Source organism: Scyliorhinus canicula, chromosome 7, assembly GCF_902713615.1.
Source record: "Scyliorhinus canicula chromosome 7, sScyCan1.1, whole genome shotgun sequence".
Taxonomy (NCBI): Eukaryota; Metazoa; Chordata; class Chondrichthyes; order Carcharhiniformes; family Scyliorhinidae; genus Scyliorhinus; species Scyliorhinus canicula.
In genome coordinates, this window is record NC_052152.1 from 208,650,748 (window position 1) to 208,673,785 (window position 23,038).

The 23,038-nt window shown below is 53.1% G+C and overlaps 1 long non-coding RNA gene across 1 annotated transcript in view; it reads right to left on the reverse strand.

Annotated features, from left to right (window-relative positions):
• Positions 1-363: 363 nt before the first annotated feature.
• Positions 364-23,038, reverse strand: part of LOC119969763 — a 109,604-nt gene continuing 86,929 nt past the window's right edge. The window contains exon 3 of the long non-coding RNA XR_005461458.1: positions 364-699. This is a non-coding gene — a long non-coding RNA (uncharacterized LOC119969763). The remainder of the gene's footprint in view (positions 700-23,038) is intronic.

Here is a 23,038-nt window from a genome sequence, read left to right on the forward strand (position 1 = left end):
GGTCAGGTTGGGGGTGCAGGGTATTGGCTCACAACACGAACCAGCTGGCCTGGAAATCAGAAATAACAGGAATGGGATCGGGAACCTGGAATCAGTTCGTGGCTGCCGTTTTTAAAGGGACCTTCCGGCTCCATGAAATTCCAGGTCAACGTGAGGACGCGGTGTCACAAAATAAATAACGCTCCTAAAAGATGTTTTACTTCTATTGGTGTGAAATATTGGTGGGTGAGATGAAAACATATGGATGGCAAAAATGAAATTATTTTATTTGGTGTAAAAGGCTATTAAAATAAAAGTGGTTTGGAAGCAGGAAGCAGGAAGCAGGTGCTCAAAGGGTTACTGTAAGTGGAAAAATACAGAGAGTCCAGGTTCATGCATGATCTTTATTCAAAGTCTCCAATATTGCTAATGATAACCTGCTCTTTTAATGTAATGGTTGTAATATTATTGCACCGCAGTCACTACAGTAATACTTGCTAGCTGCCCTCGGGCTGCAATGTTGCTGCTCACAGGAAGACAGTAATTATGTGTGAAAAATCTTGCTGAATGTAATATTGGCTGTGAAATTACTGCCCAGGGTTCAGTAATATTATCTCCATTCCATATTGTTTCTGTGATCGCACTCTGCCAGCTATCCCTCCAAACCAATTAGCTTCTAGAGTCTACAGATGTGAGGTTGCCATGGCGACGGCTTGCCTCCTGAAAAAAAAAGAGCAGACAAAGGTTGAATACAATTAGTAGCTACAAGACTGAAGGAAATATGAAAAGCACCTAAGCTAGACCATGATTTCTGCTCGCTGTACAGCCAAAACTCTGGTAATTCGAAGGAAGAATAGCCATTTCAATCAGGGAATTAATCATTTTCCCACGAGCATTGTGGAATACTCGTATATTGGCCACGTTGAGGGCTGTTATTTTAGTGTTTTAATCCCCTTTCTAAAATGTATTTTGAGTGATGGGCTATGATCGTTAATCCCCCCTGGATTTTTCACCTTGCTGATCAAGCATTCCCCCCCACCCACCCCCCCCCTGCAGAATCAGCCCCAGGCCCTTTCCCCATAATGCAATGACGGTTGGCTCAGCATTTATTGCCCATCCTTGAACTGAGTGGCTTGCTAAGCTATTTCTGAGGATATTGCTGAACCAACCACATGGCTGTGGATGTGAAATCACAGGTAGGCCGGACCAGGCAAGGGGGCAGATTTCCTTCCCTCCAGGACGTTAGTTATCACGACAATGGTTTATGGTCACTATTAAAGTTTCAATTCCAGATTTCTTTATTCATTTAATGCAAATTTCACCATCTGCTGTGGTGAAATTCAAACACAGGTCCCCCAGAGCATTACCCAGGGGTTCTGTGTTACTAGCCCAGTGCGTTATTAGCACAGTGATGATACCAGTACTCCATCATTACCCAGGGTTTCTGTGTTACTAGCCCAGTGCGTTATTAGCACAGTGATGATACCAGTACTCCATCATTATGGAATACTGCTTCTTCCTGCTTCAAATTCCAGAAGATGACATTTTTTACTTTTTACTTTTTCCCCCCTTATTTTTCTCAATGATTCCCTCTTTTTTTTTCACTTGTTTGCCAGACTATATGGAGTAGACATTCTCTGGACTCGTATTCGGCAACTGTGCAACCTGCACACGCCCAGCTAACAGAGCCGAGTGCAGCATGAAATTGGACCAATTTCTTTTTCACAAACTGGAGCTGCCGCACTTCCACAGGCAGCTTGCAGGATTACTGAGGAGCATTATCAGGCCATGGGTCAAACTAGAGCTGGTGTGGGGAGGGCGGGGAGAGGGATCTATGTGGGAAATCTCAATGACTGGAATCAGGGAAGCACTCCTTCTCCTGTCACTGTGGGATGTTTGAGGAAGGATGTGATCTGACTGGGGAAATTGCAGAGGAGATTCGCCAGAATCTTGCCTGGGCCGGAGTCTTTCAGCTATGAAGAGAGGCTGGTCAGGCTGGAGCTGTTCGCCTTGGAGCGGAGCAGGCTGAGGGAGGACCTGTTTGAGGTGGGCACAATTACGAGGGACACAGATAGAGTAGATAGGAAGAAACGTTCCCCCTTGGTAGAGGGGAAATAACCAATTATCAGGGGCATGGATTTAAAGTAAGGGGCAGGACGTTTAGAGGAGATTTGAGGAAAAATGTTTTCAATCAGGTTTGTTGGAATCTGGAACTTACTAAAGGGTGATAGAGGCCGGAACTCGCTCGAAACTTTCAGAAATGGTTGAAAAGCACTTGAAATGGCAGAGTACATAAGGCAACGGAGCCAGTGCTGGAAAATGGGATTAATGGATAGGTGCTTGCTGGCCAGTATGGACAATGGGCCAAAGGGCCTCTTTCTGTGCTGTAAAACAGTATTGATAATCCCTTGTTCATAGGCCTTCAGTGCTTGGTCGAAGGACCCGCATCAGGAAGTGGGGAGCCGCTGAAAGCTACCCTCTTGCCCTCCAACTCCCCTGTCCCCCTCTCTGGTAATCCCCCTCATTGCAATCCTCCCCCCACCCCCCCCCCCCCCCCCCCACGCCAGTCCCCAGGAATCCAGCAGGAATGGGAGCAGTACCAACAGCAGCCACCGTTCCCAACGGCGCTGCTGGTGAGGGGAGCTGTTGACTTCTAATTAGCTGGCACTGGGTTAATGCCCTCCAGAGCCCCTAATCAATTGGAGGGCCCAACGCCGGCCAGTTCAATGCCTGAATGCTCTTAAATTGCATTGAACCTTGAACCTCCACCACAGACGCGACACGGAGCTCCCGCCAGCGAGGGTACTCGCGTCACGGAACTAAATTCTGCCTAATGTAGTTCAATATCTAAAGATAGAACAAACCACAAAATGTTGAAAGGAATAATAAGTGTTAATGGCTGTGCGTGTATAGGGAGCAGAATTATACAGTGACATCAGCAACAATCTATCTCTCCATTCTCAGGCTACATTCTATCATCCAATAGCAAGTGTTGTGAGTCGGGTAGTACTTTCCGTGAAGTTCTATGATTCATGTCACCCAGAAAGACATTTCTGACATCTGTACATTGATAATTTTCTGATTTACTCTCCACTCACTTTATCAGAAAGTGAAACTTAATTGAGCATCACCACCCCTGAACTTTAGTTTGTCAGGGGTCGGAGAGTACAACATTCTGCGTTAAAACTGATCGATAGCGACCTGGCAGATTCCAGGTATCACCATTGCCAGTTACCATTAACTAACTTCAATCCGGGCGTAGAAAGGTTCAGAATTCAACTGAACAATTTTGGGTCAGAGGTTATTACTATCTGCTAACCATTCAATGGAAAACACATCTGTGGGCTTGACTTATGAGGACAAGAAAGTGCTCACTTTAGATGCTCTCTTTGATCTGAGAAACTGCCAGACTTCACTGTCAAAGTTCACGCAACAAATGGCAATTTAATCAAGAACTCGGTGCCCTGTCATCAAGAGGTAGGATCACTGGGAAGAATATTGAAAGAGCTGACTTTGAAGCCAGCAGAATGAGTGGTCTCAACAACACTTTACACCGTCCAGGTCAAAGGAGCCCACTTGATCCACCACCTTCAACATTCACTCCCTCCACCACTGACGCACAGTGGCAACCGTGTGTACCATCTAAAAGATGCATGGCAGCAACTCAACAAGGTTCCTTAGACAGCACCTTCCAAACCCACGACCTCAACCATCTAAAAGGACAATAGCAGCAGATACCTGGGAACCCCACCACCTGGAGGTTCCTGTCCAAGCCACACACCATCCTCACTTGGGAATATATCACCGTTCATTCGCTGTCACTGGGCCAAGATCCTGGAATCACTCCTGTGCCTAAACCACATGGATCGCAGTGGTCGATGAAAGCAGTTCATCACCAGTGTCTCAAGGGCAATTACAGATGGGCAATAAATGGCCGATCGGCAGTGACACCCTCACTCCAGAAATGGATTTTTTAAAATTCCAGGTTTATGACCCAATTATTTTGTTGCACTTAAAAACAACAAAATATTATTTGTTCCTGATATCGCTCTATTCTATATTTGTGATCATTCATCCCCCCTACAATGCCCCTTTGAAATCTAACTCCCACCCTGATGGCAGTTTTCAACACAATCAGAGACAAACTACTGGAAAGCTGAGCACATCTTATCCATAAAATCTGTTATTGGGAACACAGCGCTCTCCGAAACATGAATAAGCTACACCTGAAAATGGAAGAACATTCTCAGAAAATCACTAACTTGAAGAACTCTGTCATAGACCATTAATTGTGGAACAGTTATTGATTTAATAAGAGAATGTCTTCCATTTCAGCGAGGAAGTGTCATTCTCATACAGTCATTTACATGACTAACAAAAGATAATTTGTACAGATGCAGCATAAAGAAATCCCATCGGGATTTTCTCATCTTCCTTTAATAAAGGTGGGCGGGATTCTCGCCAGCCGACGCCAAGATCGGGTAACGCGATTGGGCGAAGAACCGATCTTGACGGCGAAATTATGGCTGACGCCCAGTTCTCGCCAATCGCAATTCTCCGTCACCTGGTAAACTCCAAAACCTCCGCGATTCTCCGCCTCCACCGGGGGGGAGGGGAATTCCCAACGGAGCGGTTCACTTGTGCTTTTAAAAATAGGGAACCAGGCACCATGGCTGCTGAGGGAGAGAGAGGAGGTAGGATACCGAGAGGAGCTGAGGGAGAGAGAGGGGGTAGGATACCGAGAGGAGCTGAGGGAGAGGGAGAGGGGGTAGGATAGTGAGAGGCGCTGAGGGAGAGAGAGGAGGGAGGATAGTTAGAGGCGCTGAGGGAGAGAGAGGAGGGAGGATAGTTAGAGGCGCTGAGGGAGAGAGAGGAGGGAGGATAGTTAGAGGCGCTGAGGGAGAGAGAGGAGGGAGGATAGTTAGAGGCGCTGAGGGAGAGGGAGAGGGGGTAGGATACTGAGTGACGCTGAGGGAGAGAGAGGGGGTAGGATAGTGAGAGGAGCTGAGGGAGAGAGAGGGGGTAGGATACTGAGTGACGCTGAGGGAGAGAGAGGGGGTAGGATACCGAGAGGAGCTGAGGGAGAGAGAGGAGGTAGGATAGTGAGTGACGCTGAGGGAGAGAGAGGGGGTAGGATACTGAGTGACGCTGAGGGAGAGAGAGGGGGTAGGATAGTGAGAGGAGCTGAGGGAGAGAGAGGGGGTAGGATAGTGAGAGGGGCTGAGGGAGAGAGAGGAGGTAGGATAGTGAGAGGAGCTGAGGGAGCGAGAGGGGGTAGGATAGTGAGAGGAGCTGAAGGAGAGAGGGGGTAGGATACCGAGAGGAGCTGAGGGAGAGAGAGGAGGGAGGATAGTGAGAGGAGCTGAGGGAGAGAGAGGAGGGAGGATAGTGAGAGGAGCTGAGGGAGAGAGAGGAGGGAGGATACCGAGAGGAGCTGAGGGAGAGAGAGGAGGGAGGATAGTGAGAGGAGCTGAGGGAGAGAGAGGAGGGAGGATACCGAGAGGAGCTGAGGGAGAGAGAGGAGGGAGGATAGTGAGAGGAGCTGAGGGAGAGAGAGGAGGGAGGATAGTGAGAGGAGCTGAGGGAGAGAGAGGAGGGAGGATACCGAGAGGAGCTGAGGGAGAGAGAGGAGGTAGGATAGTGAGAGGGCTGAGGGAGAGAGAGGGGGTAGGGTACTGAGAGGGGCTGAGGGAGAGAGAGGAGGTAGGATAGTGAGTGACGCTGAGGGAGAGAGAGGGGGTAGGATACTGAGTGACGCTGAGGGAGAGAGAGGGGGTAGGATAGTGAGAGGAGCTGAGGGAGAGAGAGGGGGTAGGATACTGAGTGACGCTGAGGGAGAGAGAGGGGGTAGGATACCGAGAGGAGCTGAGGGAGAGAGAGGAGGTAGGATAGTGAGAGGGGCTGAGGGAGAGAGAGGGGGTAGGATAGTGAGAGGAGCTGAAGGAGAGAGGGGGTAGGATACCGAGAGGAGCTGAGGGAGAGAGAGGGGGTAGGATACTGAGTGACGCTGAGGGAGAGAGAGGGGGTAGGATACTGAGTGACGCTGAGGGAGAGAGAGGGGGTAGGATAGTGAGAGGAGCTGAGGGAGAGAGAGGGGGTAGGATAGTGAGAGGGGCTGAGGGAGAGAGAGGAGGTAGGATAGTGAGAGGAGCTGAGGGAGCGAGAGGGGGTAGGATAGTGAGAGGAGCTGAAGGAGAGAGGGGGTAGGATACCGAGAGGAGCTGAGGGAGAGAGAGGAGGGAGGATACCGAGAGGAGCTGAGGGAGAGAGAGGAGGGAGGATAGTGAGAGGAGCTGAGGGAGAGAGAGGAGGGAGGATACCGAGAGGAGCTGAGGGAGAGAGAGGAGGTAGGATAGTGAGAGGGCTGAGGGAGAGAGAGGGGGTAGGGTACTGAGAGGAGCTGAGGGAGAGAGAGGGGGTAGGATACCGTGAGGAGCTGAGGGAGAGAGAGGAGGTAGGATAGTGAGAGGCACTGAGGGAGAGAGAGGGGGTAGGATACTGAGAGGGGCTGAGGGAGAGAGAGAGGAGGTAGGATAGTGAGAGGGCTGAGGGAGAGAGAGAGGGGGTAGGATAGTGAGAGGGCTGAGGGAGAGAGAGAGGAGGGAGGATACTGAGAGGAGCTGAGGGAGAGAGAGAGGGGGTAGGATACTGAGTGACGCTGAGGGAGAGAGAGGGGGTAGGATACTGAGTGACGCTGAGGGAGAGAGAGGGGGTAGGATACCGAGAGGAGCTGAGGGAGAGACAGGAGGTAGGATAGTGAGTGACGCTGAGGGAGAGAGAGGGGGTAGGATAGTGAGAGGAGCTGAGGGAGAGAGAGGGGGTAGGATAGTGAGAGGGGCTGAGGGAGAGAGAGGAGGTAGGATAGTGAGAGGAGCTGAGGGAGAGAGAGGGGGTAGGATACCGAGTGACGCTGAGGGAGAGAGAGGAGGGAGGATACCGAGAGGAGCTGAGGGAGAGAGAGGGGGTAGGATAGTGAGAGGGGCTGAGGGAGAGAGAGGAGGTAGGATAGTGAGAGGAGCTGAGGGAGAGAGAGGGGGTAGGATAGTGAGAGGGCTGAGGGAGAGAGAGAGGGGGTAGGATAGTGAGAGGGGCTGAGGGAGAGAGAGGGGGTAGGATACTGAGAGGAGCTGAGGGAGAGAGAGAGGGGGTAGGATACTGAGAGGAGCTGAGGGAGCGAAAGGGGGTAGGATAGTGAGAGGAGCTGAAGGAGAGAGGGGGTAGGATACCGAGAGGAGCTGAGGGAGAGAGAGGAGGGAGGATAGTGAGAGGAGCTGAGGGAGAGAGAGGAGGGAGGATACCGAGAGGAGCTGAGGGAGAGAGAGGAGGGAGGATAGTGAGAGGAGCTGAGGGAGAGAGAGGAGGGAGGATACCGAGAGGAGCTGAGGGAGAGAGAGGAGGTAGGATAGTGAGAGGGCTGAGGGAGAGAGAGGGGGTAGGGTACTGAGAGGAGCTGAGGGAGAGAGAGGGGGTAGGATACCGTGAGGAGCTGAGGGAGAGAGAGGAGGTAGGATAGTGAGAGGCACTGAGGGAGAGAGAGGGGGTAGGATACTGAGAGGGGCTGAGGGAGAGAGAGAGGAGGTAGGATAGTGAGAGGGCTGAGGGAGAGAGAGAGGGGGTAGGATAGTGAGAGGGCTGAGGGAGAGAGAGAGGAGGGAGGATACTGAGAGGAGCTGAGGGAGAGAGAGAGGGGGTAGGATACTGAGTGACGCTGAGGGAGAGAGAGGGGGTAGGATACTGAGTGACGCTGAGGGAGAGAGAGGGGGTAGGATACCGAGAGGAGCTGAGGGAGAGAGAGGAGGTAGGATAGTGAGTGACGCTGAGGGAGAGAGAGGAGGTAGGATAGTGAGAGGGCTGAGGGAGAGAGAGGGGGTAGGGTACTGAGAGGAGCTGAGGGAGAGAGAGGGGGTAGGATACCGTGAGGAGCTGAGGGAGAGAGAGGAGGTAGGATAGTGAGAGGCACTGAGGGAGAGAGAGGGGGTAGGATACTGAGAGGGGCTGAGGGAGAGAGAGAGGAGGTAGGATAGTGAGAGGGCTGAGGGAGAGAGAGAGGGGGTAGGATAGTGAGAGGGCTGAGGGAGAGAGAGAGGAGGGAGGCTACTGAGAGGCGTAACCATGGTCTGCCGGGCTGGGCACTGGCCAGGAGGGCTGGGGGGTGGTGACAGGGAGGTGGCCAGGGGATGGGCCGTGGGTTTGGGGCGATTCCCCTTGTTAACATGATGACTTTTCAGCCCCTGCAGACAATGGATATTGGAATACAACCAGCAATGGAGGCCTTCCCGCTGGTCACTGCAGCCGTGGGGGATGCCCTGCGGCTGTACGAGCTGGAGCTGCTCGAGTGGGGCCCTGTCTGGGATCTCAGTGCACAGGTCCATCTGCGCCAACACGGAGACCCTATATACCCAGTCAGCACAATACATCCACTTCAACATGGCCTGAGCCCAGCGGGGTTCGCTGCATCGCTGACATGCCCCAGATCCAGGGGGTGATCAAGGGGATACTGTCCCCCTATCAGCACCTGTACATGACAGGCCGCTCTGCACAAACCGAAAGTTGTTCCACTCGACGAACGTGCAGCTGGTGTGTGACCATCAGCTGCAAATCATCAACGTTTTGACGCAATACCCAGGCAGTGTACACGACGCCTTCCTCCTGGCGCCCTTGACAGTTCCCGGCCTCTTGGAGGCTCACCCCCAGCTGTGGGGCTAGCTCCTGGGTGACAGGGGTTAGCCGCTGCGGTCGTGACTGCCGATGCCGACCCAGAAGCCACAGACCAACGCGGAGACCAGCTATAGCGACGGCAATACAGCGACCAGGAGTGTGATCAAGCGTATCAGCCTCCTGAAGATGCGGTTCAGGTGCCTGGACCACTCTGAATCAGCCCTCCAATATGGCAGCCTTCCAATATGGCAGCCTTCCAATATGGCAGCCTTCCAATATGACACTAGGAAGGTCTCCCACATCGTGGCGGCCTGCTGCATCCTCCACAACATTGCACAGCAGAGGGTCAGCGTGCTAGAGGGGGAGGATGAACGTCAGACTTCACCCGATGGGAAGGATGCGAGGGAAGGTGAGGATGGGAAGGACATAGGGCCTGGGCAGACGCAGGAGGCTGCAAAGCGGCCTGGGCTGATGTGCTCCCGGATCCCTGATTAGGGGGACTGGCCAGGGGCATGGACATTGCACCCCATCGCGCCCCCCCCCCCCCCCCCCCCCGCCAGCCGACCACTCCCTCCCATAAACAGCCTCCCTGCACCACCCACCAGCCCCCCCACCCCCAATAAAACCCATTCCATGATTCCTACCTGCCTCACGATTGGGTGGGGGCCCTGGGTTGGCAGTGACAGTGGGTCTGGTCAATGGGTTGGAGAATGATGGCAACCTTCTCTGTGATGAGCTCTGCAGCTCCGCATCGTTTGACAATGTCTGATTCCTGCCCACGGTAGCAGTTCCCACCGTCCACCTGGGTGATCCCTGTATGCCAGCTGCCCATTCCTTCACACGGTCCCATCACATCCCCTGGGGTGGCTGGGGTGGGGTGGCGGGGACACACCGGGGCATTGAGCGCTGGGCCAAAGCCCATGGCCAATGTCCACCATCCCTCCCCCCCCCCCCCAAAGCCTCCCCTCTGCGTGCAGCCTTGACCAACCCATCCCTCACACCCTCTGACAGAACAGCGAGGCAGGTTGTAACGTTGTGCACTGGGCCAGGCTCTGTGGCACTGCTGCAATGTCCAGGTGGTTCTGTGAGAGGGCAGCCCTGTCCTGGGCCCCGGCCAGCGCCTGTACAGATTTCCCCAGACTTTGGACATCTTGATCCATGGCCGAAATAGTCGCCCCCGGAGCCTCTACCGCGGACACCACCCTGGGAGGCAGGCATGGTCGGCTCCACCTCATGCTGCTGCGCCTGCGGGTGCTGGGCGCTCGCCCACAGCCCCTCATGTAGTCCCTGGCTCAGTGACTGTATCTCCACTGTCGATGTGGCCGTCTGTTCCAGAAGCCCGAGACCTGTCTGGACAGCAGCTAGTCCCTGGGACCGCACCGCCCCCCCCGACCATTCGCCCCGTCAGCTACTGCTACCTCAGCCTGATATACCACATCAGCTGTGTGGTGCAGAGCAGAGGATGTCCCAGGAGGCTCTTCACTCAAGTGTCTGACTGAGGTGAGTGTCTCTGGGATGGAGGTTGACATATGTGTCATGGGGAACCGCACGATATTTCTGTGTATTTGGCAGTTTTTAGAATCATGTTACTTCAAACATGATTGGCTGGAATCTCCGTTCATGAGGCACTGGGCGGGACTCACTGTTGTTATGGGCCAACCATTAATTCAAATATAACCCCCAAAAGAATACAACACTAAGTAATCCTTAAGCTATCATTTTAACATCCAGAAAACTTTTTTAAAAATCTTTTAACAGAAGCACGTCAGGTTAAAGTCACTACTGAGAGCAGTTATTAGTTTTAAATCACCAAAGGATCGGTTTACAGTCTTTAGATTACAGAGAGAGATTCTAATACACCTTCTGGCTGTGACTGCAGCTATCCAGCTCTGAAAACGAAACTAAAACACACCCTGCAGCAAACAGCCTAAAACAAAAGTAAAAAACTGACAGACAGCCCAGCTCCACCCACATTGTGTCATCACTGATAAACACCCATTTCTTAAAAGTACATTTCTTAAACACCCATTTCTCCCATTTCGCGGCCACCGACCCGGCCATTCTCCAGCCATTTATATCGTGGAGCCGGGTGTTTTACTCAGCGTGGCACACTCATCCCAGCCACACACACTCATCCCAGCCGCACACACTCATCCCAGCCACACACACTCATCCCAGCCGCACACACACATTACACTCCCCACACACACTCATCCCAGCCGCACACACACATTACCCTCCCCACACACACTCATCCCAGCCGCACACACACATTACACTCCCCACACACACTCATCCCAGCCCCACACACACTCATCCCAGTCGCACACACACATCACACTCCCCACACACACTCATCCCAGCCGCACACACACATTACACTCCCCACACACACTCATCCCAGCCTCACACACACATTACACTCCTCACACACACTCATCCCAGCCGCACACACACATTACACTCCCCACACACACTCATCCCAGCCGCACACACACATTACACTCCCCACACACACTCATCCCAGCCGCACATACACATCACACTCCCCACACACACTCATCCCAGCCGCACACACACATTACACTCCCCACACACACTCATCCCAGCCCCACACACACATTACACTCCCCACACACACTCATCCCAGCCGCACACACACATTACACTCCCCACACACACACTCATCCCAGCCGCACACACACATTACACTCCGCACACACACACTCATCCCAGCCGCACACACACATTACACTCCCCACACACACTCATCCCAGCCGCACACACACATTACACACCCCACACACACTCATCCCAGCCGCACACACACATTACACTCCCCACACACACTCATCCCAGCCGCACACACACATTACACTCCCCACACACACTCATCCCAGCCGCACACACACATTACACTCCCCACACACACTCATCCCAGCCGCACACACACATTACACTCCCCACACACACTCATCCCAGCCGCACATACACATTACACTCCCCACACACACTCATCCCAGCCACAACACACACATTACACTCCCCACACACACTCATCCCAGCCGCACACACATTACACTCCCTACACACACTCATCCCAACCGCACACACACATTACACTCCCGACACACACTCATCCCAACCGCACACACACATTACACTCCCCACACACACTCATCCCAGCCGCACACACACATTACACTCCCCACACACACTTATCCCAGCCGCACATACACATTACACTCCCCACACACACTCATCCCAGCCGCACATACACATTACACTCCCCACGCACACTCATTCCAGCCGCACACACACATTAACCTCCCCACACACACTCATCCCAGCCGCACACACACATTACACTCCCCACACACACACTCATCCCAGCCGCACACACACATTACACTCCCCACACAAACTCATCCCAGCCACACATACATAACACTCCCCACACACACTCATCCCAGCCCCACACACACACTACACTCCCCACACACACTCATCCCAGCCGCACACACACATTATACACCCCACACACACACATTACACACCCCACACACACTCATCCCAGCCGCACATACACATTACACTCCCCACACACACTCATCCCAGCCGCACATACACATTACACTCCCCACACACACTCATCCCAGCCGCACACACACATTACACTCCCCACACACACTCATCCCAGCCGCACACACACATTACACTCCCCACACACACTCATCCCAGCCACACACACACATTACACTCCCCACACACTCATCCCAGCCGCACACACACATTACACTCCCCACACACACTCATCCCAGCCACACATACATTACACTCCCCACACACACTCATCCCAGCCGCACACACACATTATACACACCACACACACACATTACACACCCCACACACACTCATCCCAGCCACACACACACATTACACTCCCCACACACACTCATCCCAGCCGCACATACACAATACACTCCCCACACACACTATTCCCAGCCACACACACACATTACACTCCCCACACAAACTCATCCCAGCCGCACATACACATCACTCTCCCCACACACACTCATCCCAGCTGCACACACACATTACACTCCCCACACACACACTCATCCCAGCCGCACACACACATTACACTCCCCACACACACTCATCCCAGCCACACATACATTACACTCCCCACACACACTCATCCCAGCCACACACACACATTACACTCCCCACACACACTCATCCCAGCCGCACATACACATTACACTCCCCACACACACTCATCCCAGCCACACACACACATTACACTCCCCACACAAACTCATCCCAGCCGCACATACATTATACTCCCCACACACACTCATGCCAGCCTCACACACACATTACACTCCCCACACACACTCATCCCAGCCGCACACACACATTACACTCCCCACACACACTCATCCCAGCCGCGCACACACATTACACTCCACACACACACTCATCCAGGCCACACACACACATTACACTCCCCACACAAACTCATCCCAGCCGCACATACACATCACTCTCCCCACACACACTCATCCCAGCCCCACACACACATTACACTCCCCACACACACTCATCCCAGCCGCACACACACATTATACACCCCACACAGACACATTACACACCCCACACACACTCATCCCAGCCACACACACACATTACACTCCCCACACACACTCATCCCAGCCGCACATACACATTTCACTCCCCACACACACTCATCCCAGCCACACACACACATTACACTCCCCACACACACACATCCCAGCTGCACACACACATTACACTCCCCACACACACTCATCCCAGCCACACACACACATTACACACCCCCACACACACTCATCCCAGCCGCACACACACATTACACTCCCCACACACACTCATCCCAGCCTCACACACACATTACACTCCCCACACACACTCATCCCAGCCGCACACACACATTACACTCCCCACACACACTCATCCCAGCCTCACACACACATTACACTCCCCACACACACTCATCCCAGCCGCACACACACATTACACTCCCCACACACACTCATCCCAGCCGCGCACCACACATTACACTCCCCACACACACTCATCCCAGCCACACACACACATTACACTCCCCACACAAACTCATCCCAGCCGCACATACACATCACTCTCCCCCACACACACTCATCCCAGCCGCACACACACATTACACTCCCCACACACACACTCATCCCAGCCGCACACACACATTACACTCCCCACACACACTCATCCCAGCCACACATACATTACACTCCCCACACACACTCATCCCAGCCGCACACACACATTATACACCCCACACACACTCATCCCAGCCACACACACACATTACACTCCCCACACACACTCATCCCAGCCACACACACACATTACACTCCCCACACACACTCATCCCAGCCACACACACACATTACACTCCCCACACACACACTCATCCCAGCCGCACAGACACATTACACTCCCCACACACACTCATCCCAGCCACACATACATTACACTCCCCACACACACTCATCCCAGCCCCACACACACATTACACTCCCCACACACACTCATCCCAGCCGCACACACACATTATACACCCCACACACACACATTACACACCCCACACACACTCATCCCAGCCACACACACACATTACACTCCCCACACACACTCATCCCAGCCGCACATACACATTTCACTCCCCACACACACTCATCCCAGCCACACACATTACACTCCCCACACACACTCATCCCAGCCGCACACACACATTACACTCCCCACACACACTCATCCCAGCCACACACACACATTACACACCCCCACACACACTCATCCCAGCCGCACACACACATTACACTCCCCACACACACTCATCCCAGCCTCACACACACATTACACTCCCCACACACACTCATCCCAGCCGCACACACATTATACTCCCCACACACACTCATCCCAGCCTCACACACACATTACACTCCCCACACACACTCATCCCAGCCGCACACACACATTACACTCCCCACACACACTCATCCCAGCCGCGCACACACATTACACTCCCCACACACACTCATCCCAGCCGCACACACACATTACACTCCCCACACACACTCATCCCAGCCGCACACACATTACACTCCCCACACACACTCATCCCAGCCCCACACACACATTACACTCCCCACACACACTCATCCCAGCCGCACACACACATTACATTCCCCACACACACTCATCCCAGCCGCACACACACATTACACTCCCCACACACACTCATCCCAGCCGCACATACACATTACAGTCCCACACACACTCATCCCAGCCATACACACACATTACACTCCCCACACACACTCATCCCAGCCGCACACACACATTACACTCCTCCACACAGACTCATCCCAGCCTCACACACACATTACACTCCCCACACACACTCATCCCAGCCACACACACACATTACACTCCCCACACACACTCATCCCAGCCGCACACACACATTACACTCCCCACACACACTCATCCCAGCCCCACACACACATTACACTCCCCACACACACTCATCCCAGCCACACACACACATTACACTCCCCACACACACTCATCCCAGCCGCACACACACATTACACTCCCCACACAGACTCATCCCAGCCTCACACACACATTACACTCCCCACACACACTCATCCCAGCCACACACACACATTACACTCCCCACACACACTCATCCCAGCCGCACACACACATTACACTCCCCACACACACTCATCCCAGCCTCACACAGACATTACACTCCCCACACACACTCATCCCAGCCTCACACACACATTACACTCCCCACACACACTCATCCCAGCCTCACACACACATTACACTCCCCACACACACTCATCCCAGCCGCACACACACATTACACTCCCCACACACACTCATCCCAGCCGCGCACACACATTACACTCCCCACACACACTCATCCCAGCCGCACACACACATTACACTCCCCACACACACTCATCCCAGCCACACACACACATTACACTCCCCACACACACTCATCCCAGCCGCACATACACATTTCACTCCCCACACACACTCATCCCAGCCACACACACACATTACACTCCCCACACACACACATCCCAGCTGCACACACACATTACACTCCCCACACACACTCATCCCAGCCACACACACACATTACACACCCCCACACACACTCATCCCAGCCGCACACACACATTACACTCCCCACACACACTCATCCCAGCCTCACACACACATTACACTCCCCACACACACTCATCCCAGCCGCACACACACATTACACTCCCCACACACACTCATCCCAGCCTCACACACACATTACACTCCCCACACACACTCATCCCAGCCGCACACACACATTACACTCCCCACACACACTCATCCCAGCCGCGCACACACATTACACTCCCCACACACACTCATCCCAGCCACACACACACATTACACTCCCCACACAAACTCATCCCAGCCGCACATACACATCACTCTCCCCACACACACTCATCCCAGCCGCACACACACATTACACTCCCCACACACACACTCATCCCAGCCGCACACACACATTACACTCCCCACACACACTCATCCCAGCCACACATACATTACACTCCCCACACACACTCATCCCAGCCGCACACACACATTATACACCCCACACACACTCATCCCAGCCACACACACACATTACACTCCCCACACACACTCATCCCAGCCACACACACACATTACACTCCCCACACACACTCATCCCAGCCACACACACACATTACACTCCCCACACACACACTCATCCCAGCCGCACACACACATTACACTCCCCACACACACTCATCCCAGCCACACATACATTACACTCCCCACACACACTCATCCCAGCCCCACACACACATTACACTCCCCACACACACTCATCCCAGCCGCACACACACATTATACACCCCACACACACACATTACACACCCCACACACACTCATCCCAGCCACACACACACATTACACTCCCCACACACACTCATCCCAGCCGCACATACACATTTCACTCCCCACACACACTCATCCCAGCCACACACATTACACTCCCCACACACACTCATCCCAGCCGCACACACACATTACACTCCCCACACACACTCATCCCAGCCACACACACACATTACACACCCCCACACACACTCATCCCAGCCGCACACACACATTACACTCCCCACACACACTCATCCCAGCCTCACACACACATTACACTCCCCACACACACTCATCCCAGCCGCACACACATTATACTCCCCACACACACTCATCCCAGCCTCACACACACATTACACTCCCCACACACACTCATCCCAGCCGCACACACACATTACACTCCCCACACACACTCATCCCAGCCGCGCACACACATTACACTCCCCACACACACTCATCCCAGCCGCACACACACATTACACTCCCCACACACACTCATCCCAGCCGCACACACATTACACTCCCCACACACACTCATCCCAGCCCCACACACACATTACACTCCCCACACACACTCATCCCAGCCGCACACACACATTACACTCCCCACACACACTCATCCCAGCCGCACACACACATTACACTCCCCACACACACTCATCCCAGCCGCACATACACATTACAGTCCCACACACACTCATCCCAGCCATACACACACATTACACTCCCCACACACACTCATCCCAGCCGCACACACACATTACACTCCTCCACACAGACTCATCCCAGCCTCACACACACATTACACTCCCCACACACACTCATCCCAGCCACACACACACATTACACTCCCCACACACACTCATCCCAGCCGCACACACACATTACACTCCCCACACACACTCATCCCAGCCCCACACACACATTACACTCCCCACACACACTCATCCCAGCCACACACACACATTACACTCCCCACACACACTCATCCCAGCCGCACACACACATTACACTCCCCACACAGACTCATCCCAGCCTCACACACACATTACACTCCCCACACACACTCATCCCAGCCACACACACACATTACACTCCCCACACACACTCATCCCAGCCGCACACACACATTACACTCCCCACACACACTCATCCCAGCCTCACACAGACATTACACTCCCCACACACACTCATCCCAGCCTCACACACACATTACACTCCCCACACACACTCATCCCAGCCTCACACACACATTACACTCCCCACACACACTCATCCCAGCCGCACACACACATTACACTCCCCACACACACTCATCCCAGCCGCGCACACACATTACACTCCCCACACACACTCATCCCAGCCGCACACACACATTACACTCCCCACACACACTCATCCCAGCCGCACACACATTACACTCCCCACACACACTCATCCCAGCCCCACACACACATTACACTCCCCACACACACTCATCCCAGCCGCACACACACATTACACTCCCCACACACACTCATCCCAGCCGCACACACACATTACACTCCCCACACACACTCATCCCAGCCGCACATACACATTACACTCCCCACACACACTCATCCCAGCCAACAAGATGGCACTGGTTGTGCTGGAGCGCGCCCATACCGCTGATGGGTCGACTGGGGGGGGTGTGGGGGGACACCTATACGACCCGTGGCCCTAGGTTCACAGCGGGCTATTAGCTGTGTGCGCAGCTGCATGGCTGCCTTGCCGGTTGAGGCAATGGTGCTCCGTGCCCATCCACCCTGACCGCACAGCCCACCTCCTGGCCACCCCCCGCTACTCCACCCCCCCCCCCCCCCCCCCCCCCCTCCCCGGCCCTGACAGAAGCCCCCCCGGCCAGCGGCACAATTGCCAGTAAACTATGGCGATGTCGGACCCTTTCCGTCCCCCCTCTCTCTCCCTCAGCAGCCGCCACGCCTGTTTCAAGATTTTTAAAAGCGCGAGTGAACCGCGCCACCGGGAACCCGGCCCATCGGAGGCGGAGAATCGCGGAGACCCCGGAGAATACCGGGTCAGGCCCGCTAATGACATGCCAATGGCGTTTACTGGACTTGCCCGCCGGACCGTATTGATGCCGCTGTTGAGGTAATGGGGAACCGACGCCTGCCGCAATTTTAGCCGATGCTCGGCCCAATCATGTTTCCAGATTTCCATTTGTGGGAAGTGCCAGGTTCAGACAGCAAACTGGGCTGTAAATCACCAGCGGCACAGACCAGGGGCGGGGTTCCCCAACACCGATACCGTAATCAGCGATTGGGCGGAGATTCCCTTTTTAACGACGGAACCTGTTTCAGGAAGGGTTTCCATGCTCCGCCCCCTACAAAATGGCGTACTCACGGTGCGCGCCGCACGCCATTGGGACGGCCTCAGGACATCCGCTGAGGGCCCTCCCCCGATGCTCCGCCCCCGATGGACCGCGTTCAGGACGGCACGGTTGACGTGTGGACCCAGCCGTGCGGGAACCCGGCGTGGCTGCTGCGGACTGTGTCCAGTGGCGGCACAGGCAGGAGGGAGCCGTACTGGTGGCCGGGGGGCGGGGGGCTTCTGGGGGGGCTGCGGGGGGCTGGTGGGGGTGGCAGGGGTCGATGAGGTTGTGTGCAGGGGGACACTATCTGACAGGCCGTGTCTGCGCACGGCTGGCGCTGTGCCGCACGGTGCGACCATGTTGCGGCCACGGACCCGGCAATTCTCCGGCCGTTTATTTCATGGAGGTCAGCGGCTTTACGCGGTGCGGCAGCGAGCCCCTCACTGGTAACAGCGTCGGTGAGGGGGGGGGGGGGGGGCGTCGATTGTTTTCCACATAAAATGCCATAGATTCTCCGCACTTAGCCTCAGAATCGGGGAATATGGCCCAAGTTTTCTCATGGAACCTTGAGCCTTTTTGCCAGAAGGAGAATGAGTGAGCGTGGTTTACGCCATCACTCAGGTGGGGCTGGGTCTCACAGAACCAGCAACCAGCAATCGGGGTGCCCCGACTAGCCCTACAGCTGAACAGGCTCCATCTCCCCCACCCCTACATTCATACACTCATCACCGGCAAATCTTCCCCCACCTCCCCCCCTACTCAATCCCTTCCCCCACCCCCCCCTACTCAATCCCTTCCCCCTCCCCCCATTCCCCCGGCGACCACACGTTAACACCCACCTGGTTCACTGATGTCCTTTAGGGAAGGAAATCTGCCGTCCTTACCCGGTCTGGCCTACATGTGACTCCAGACCCACAGCAATGTGGTTGACTCTGAATTGCCCTCAGGGATGGACAGTAAATGCTGGTCCAGCGATACCCACAGCCCATAAACAAACTTAAAAAAAAACCTTTGCCCTCCCCCGAGTACCTGGGAAAGCGATTGAAGGTCAGCACGCACTTTTGCTTTAACTTTGTCTTGATGATGTCAGTAATCTCCCAATTCCCCGGAAGTTGGAGCTGTGTGGTCATTTACTCTGGCAGCCATTTTGTTTCCGCCTGATTCACTCAGTTTTTCTCTCTCCTCCTGATGCTAATTTGGGTTGGTCTTCCAGCCTAATTTAGCATTAAATTGGTTCAAAATGTTTACTCAGACAAGCCAATGCCGCCATCCTATGTCTTAGAACATGGTTCTGGTTCCCGTAGTTTGAAACCGTCACACTTTCGACTCAAAATGCTTGAGCTTCACCAAACCCTTTTCCTTCTGCCCACCATGTGGGCGATAGGTTGATGTGCAGCAGTCAATACGGCAGCCCGGGGTATGTATTCACACAATAATTGGTTCCCCGCTCTTTACGAAGAATATGACAATATAACAGTTGCTAACATGCTGAAATGCAACATAATTCCACAGTTGGCAGTTTATTGAGGTAATATTAAACACCTACAGACAGGTCAAAGAAGGAAGGAACAAAAAAAATCACCTCATAAGCAGAAGTAATAAAAAGTAACTGAATAATGGGTTCCCATGTTTAATCAGCAAGTGGCCTTGCCATGGAGTGTGATGCTCATCTCGCTGGTAACACTCTCCCTCCTAAATCATGGGTTTGAGCCTGACCTCCAGGCCTGAGCAGTGAGTCTAGGCTGATAGTTATGAGCAGTACTGAGGGAATGCTGTACAGCCAGCGGTGCCATCATGTGGACAAGATATTAAACTGAGGATTTGTCTGCCCAGTCAAGTGGATGTGAAAGATCCCATGGTGGCTTCACTGGAGGAAGAGCAGGGGAATGATCCAAACCACAGGCATCGACAACGACCAGGTACGCTGGGTATTTCTCAAGTGTTCAGCCATTGGCCGTCAGTAAAATCCCACTTACACTTTCATTGAAGTTACAGTGACGGAGTGGGAAGGCTCCCGGAGGAAACTCCCGGCAAATATCCGGTCATCTATCTCATTTGATGTTTGTTGTCCTTGCTGTAAGCATGTTAGCTGTCACGTTTACCTACCACGCTCACGGCGACTACTCTTTGCAACTGATTCCAGCGCAGCTGTGAGGCGCTTTGGGCACTGATGGGAAGATATCAGGTGTTGCATGAAGTATAAATTTCCACAGAGACGTTAACAAGTTGGGGGCGGGGGGGGAAAAAAAAAGAAAATCGATGGAGAAAAGTGTGGTTCAACTGTGACTGTCAAATTGGGGTTAGGTTAGAAAAGCGTGTGGGGGTATTGAACAGGTGTCAGCTGTACCACTGCTGCAGTGCAGGGGAGGGGGTGGAGGAGAGAATTTTCAGAAGCAAAATTTCTCACACCCTCAACCCTCAAGAGTTTTTGCAGTAACTGAGAGCAATGTCATGGACTTCTGCTCCTTGGAGGAATTTCTTTGACATACTACATGCACCAAAGCTGTTTATTTTTAATAATTTACTGGAGGGACACACAGAGGGGCTGTCATCTTCGGTTAACAGGACAGACTTGCAGGCAGATACAAAACCCTTGAATTATGATGCAAGGTATGAAACCAGGACGTTCTGCGTGTTCACAGAAAAAGTATTTTGTGAGCAAGTGGCAGTAGTGATGTCGCAGAAGAAATAGCAATAGGCATAGATTTAATTAACTTGGCAGAAGTGCACTGGCCAACAGCAAGCATTTCCAAATGTAATTAGTGGAGTTTTTGTGAGGTGTGTCATTAGGAAGCTGTCAGAAACAATCTACTGGATTTGGAATAATGGAGCAGAGTACGTGATATGAAATCTCAGAGTTTCTGCTTTGTTTATATAAATTGATCTGGGGTGAGTGATTTTACAGTGGAAGTAATGAGGGGGTCTAGACAATGTCAGGAGTTCAAATTAATTCAGCGTTCAGATTCATGGGTCAAGTTTGAAAGTTTTTCAGTAACTATGGCATTCAGGAATGCTTCACAGGACAGCACGGTAGCACAGTGGTTAGCACAGTTGCTTCACAGCGCCAGGGCCCCAGGTTCGATTCCCAGCTTTGGTCACCGTCTGTGCGGAGTCTGCACGTCCTCCCCGTGTGTGCGTGGGTTCCCTCCGGGTGCTCCGGTTTCCTCCCACAGTCCAAAGATGTGCAGGTTAGGTGGATTGGCCGTGCTAAGTTGTCCTTAGTGCCCAAAAAAAAGGTTAGGTGGGGTTACGGGGATAGGATGGAGGTGTGGGCTTAGGTAGGGTGCTCTTTCCAAGAACTGGTGGACACTTGATGGGCCGAATGGCCTCCTTCTGCACTGTAATTGCTATGATTCAGGGATTAGGGTCACCACCCTCTAAGGTTTTCTATCCCTGAAGATCATGGAGGGGGAGTGCTTAATCTCTGTATGTACTCTAGGAGGGGTTGCCCCTTATTTAGGATCATAACCTCATTAAAATGCCTCTTTAACTGCAATCTCCAGTAGAAACATTATTTCCTTGCTGATAAAAAGAGATGAGCTGTTGAAGTTTTCCATCTTGCATTGTTCAGGACAGATACAAGAGTAGCAAATTTCAAAGGAAGCTACAATTTCTGCTACATGAGAGGAGGGTACTGATTGGTACATGCGTTGCCATGGAGAATGCATGGAGAGTCCGCAACACATCTCGCCTAGCCAGCGACACCACATCCAGTGAGAGAATTTAAAAAGCTGCCAAAAATCGACTGTTTGCACCCAATTTGGGAAATAAATACTCTTGGCTAGTTTGGCAAGGCCTTAAATTCACTGAGGCCTGGGGGTAGATCACAGATTTCACACATTTGTTCAGTAGAGTTACATCAACATAGATTCTTACTGAGATGTTTGGCTTTGAGTCTCAAACCATTTCTAAACGCCATTTTGTTGGCATGGCAACTGGTGAGACAGCCCCTTTCTGCCGCATCTTTGAAATTTAATCCATGAC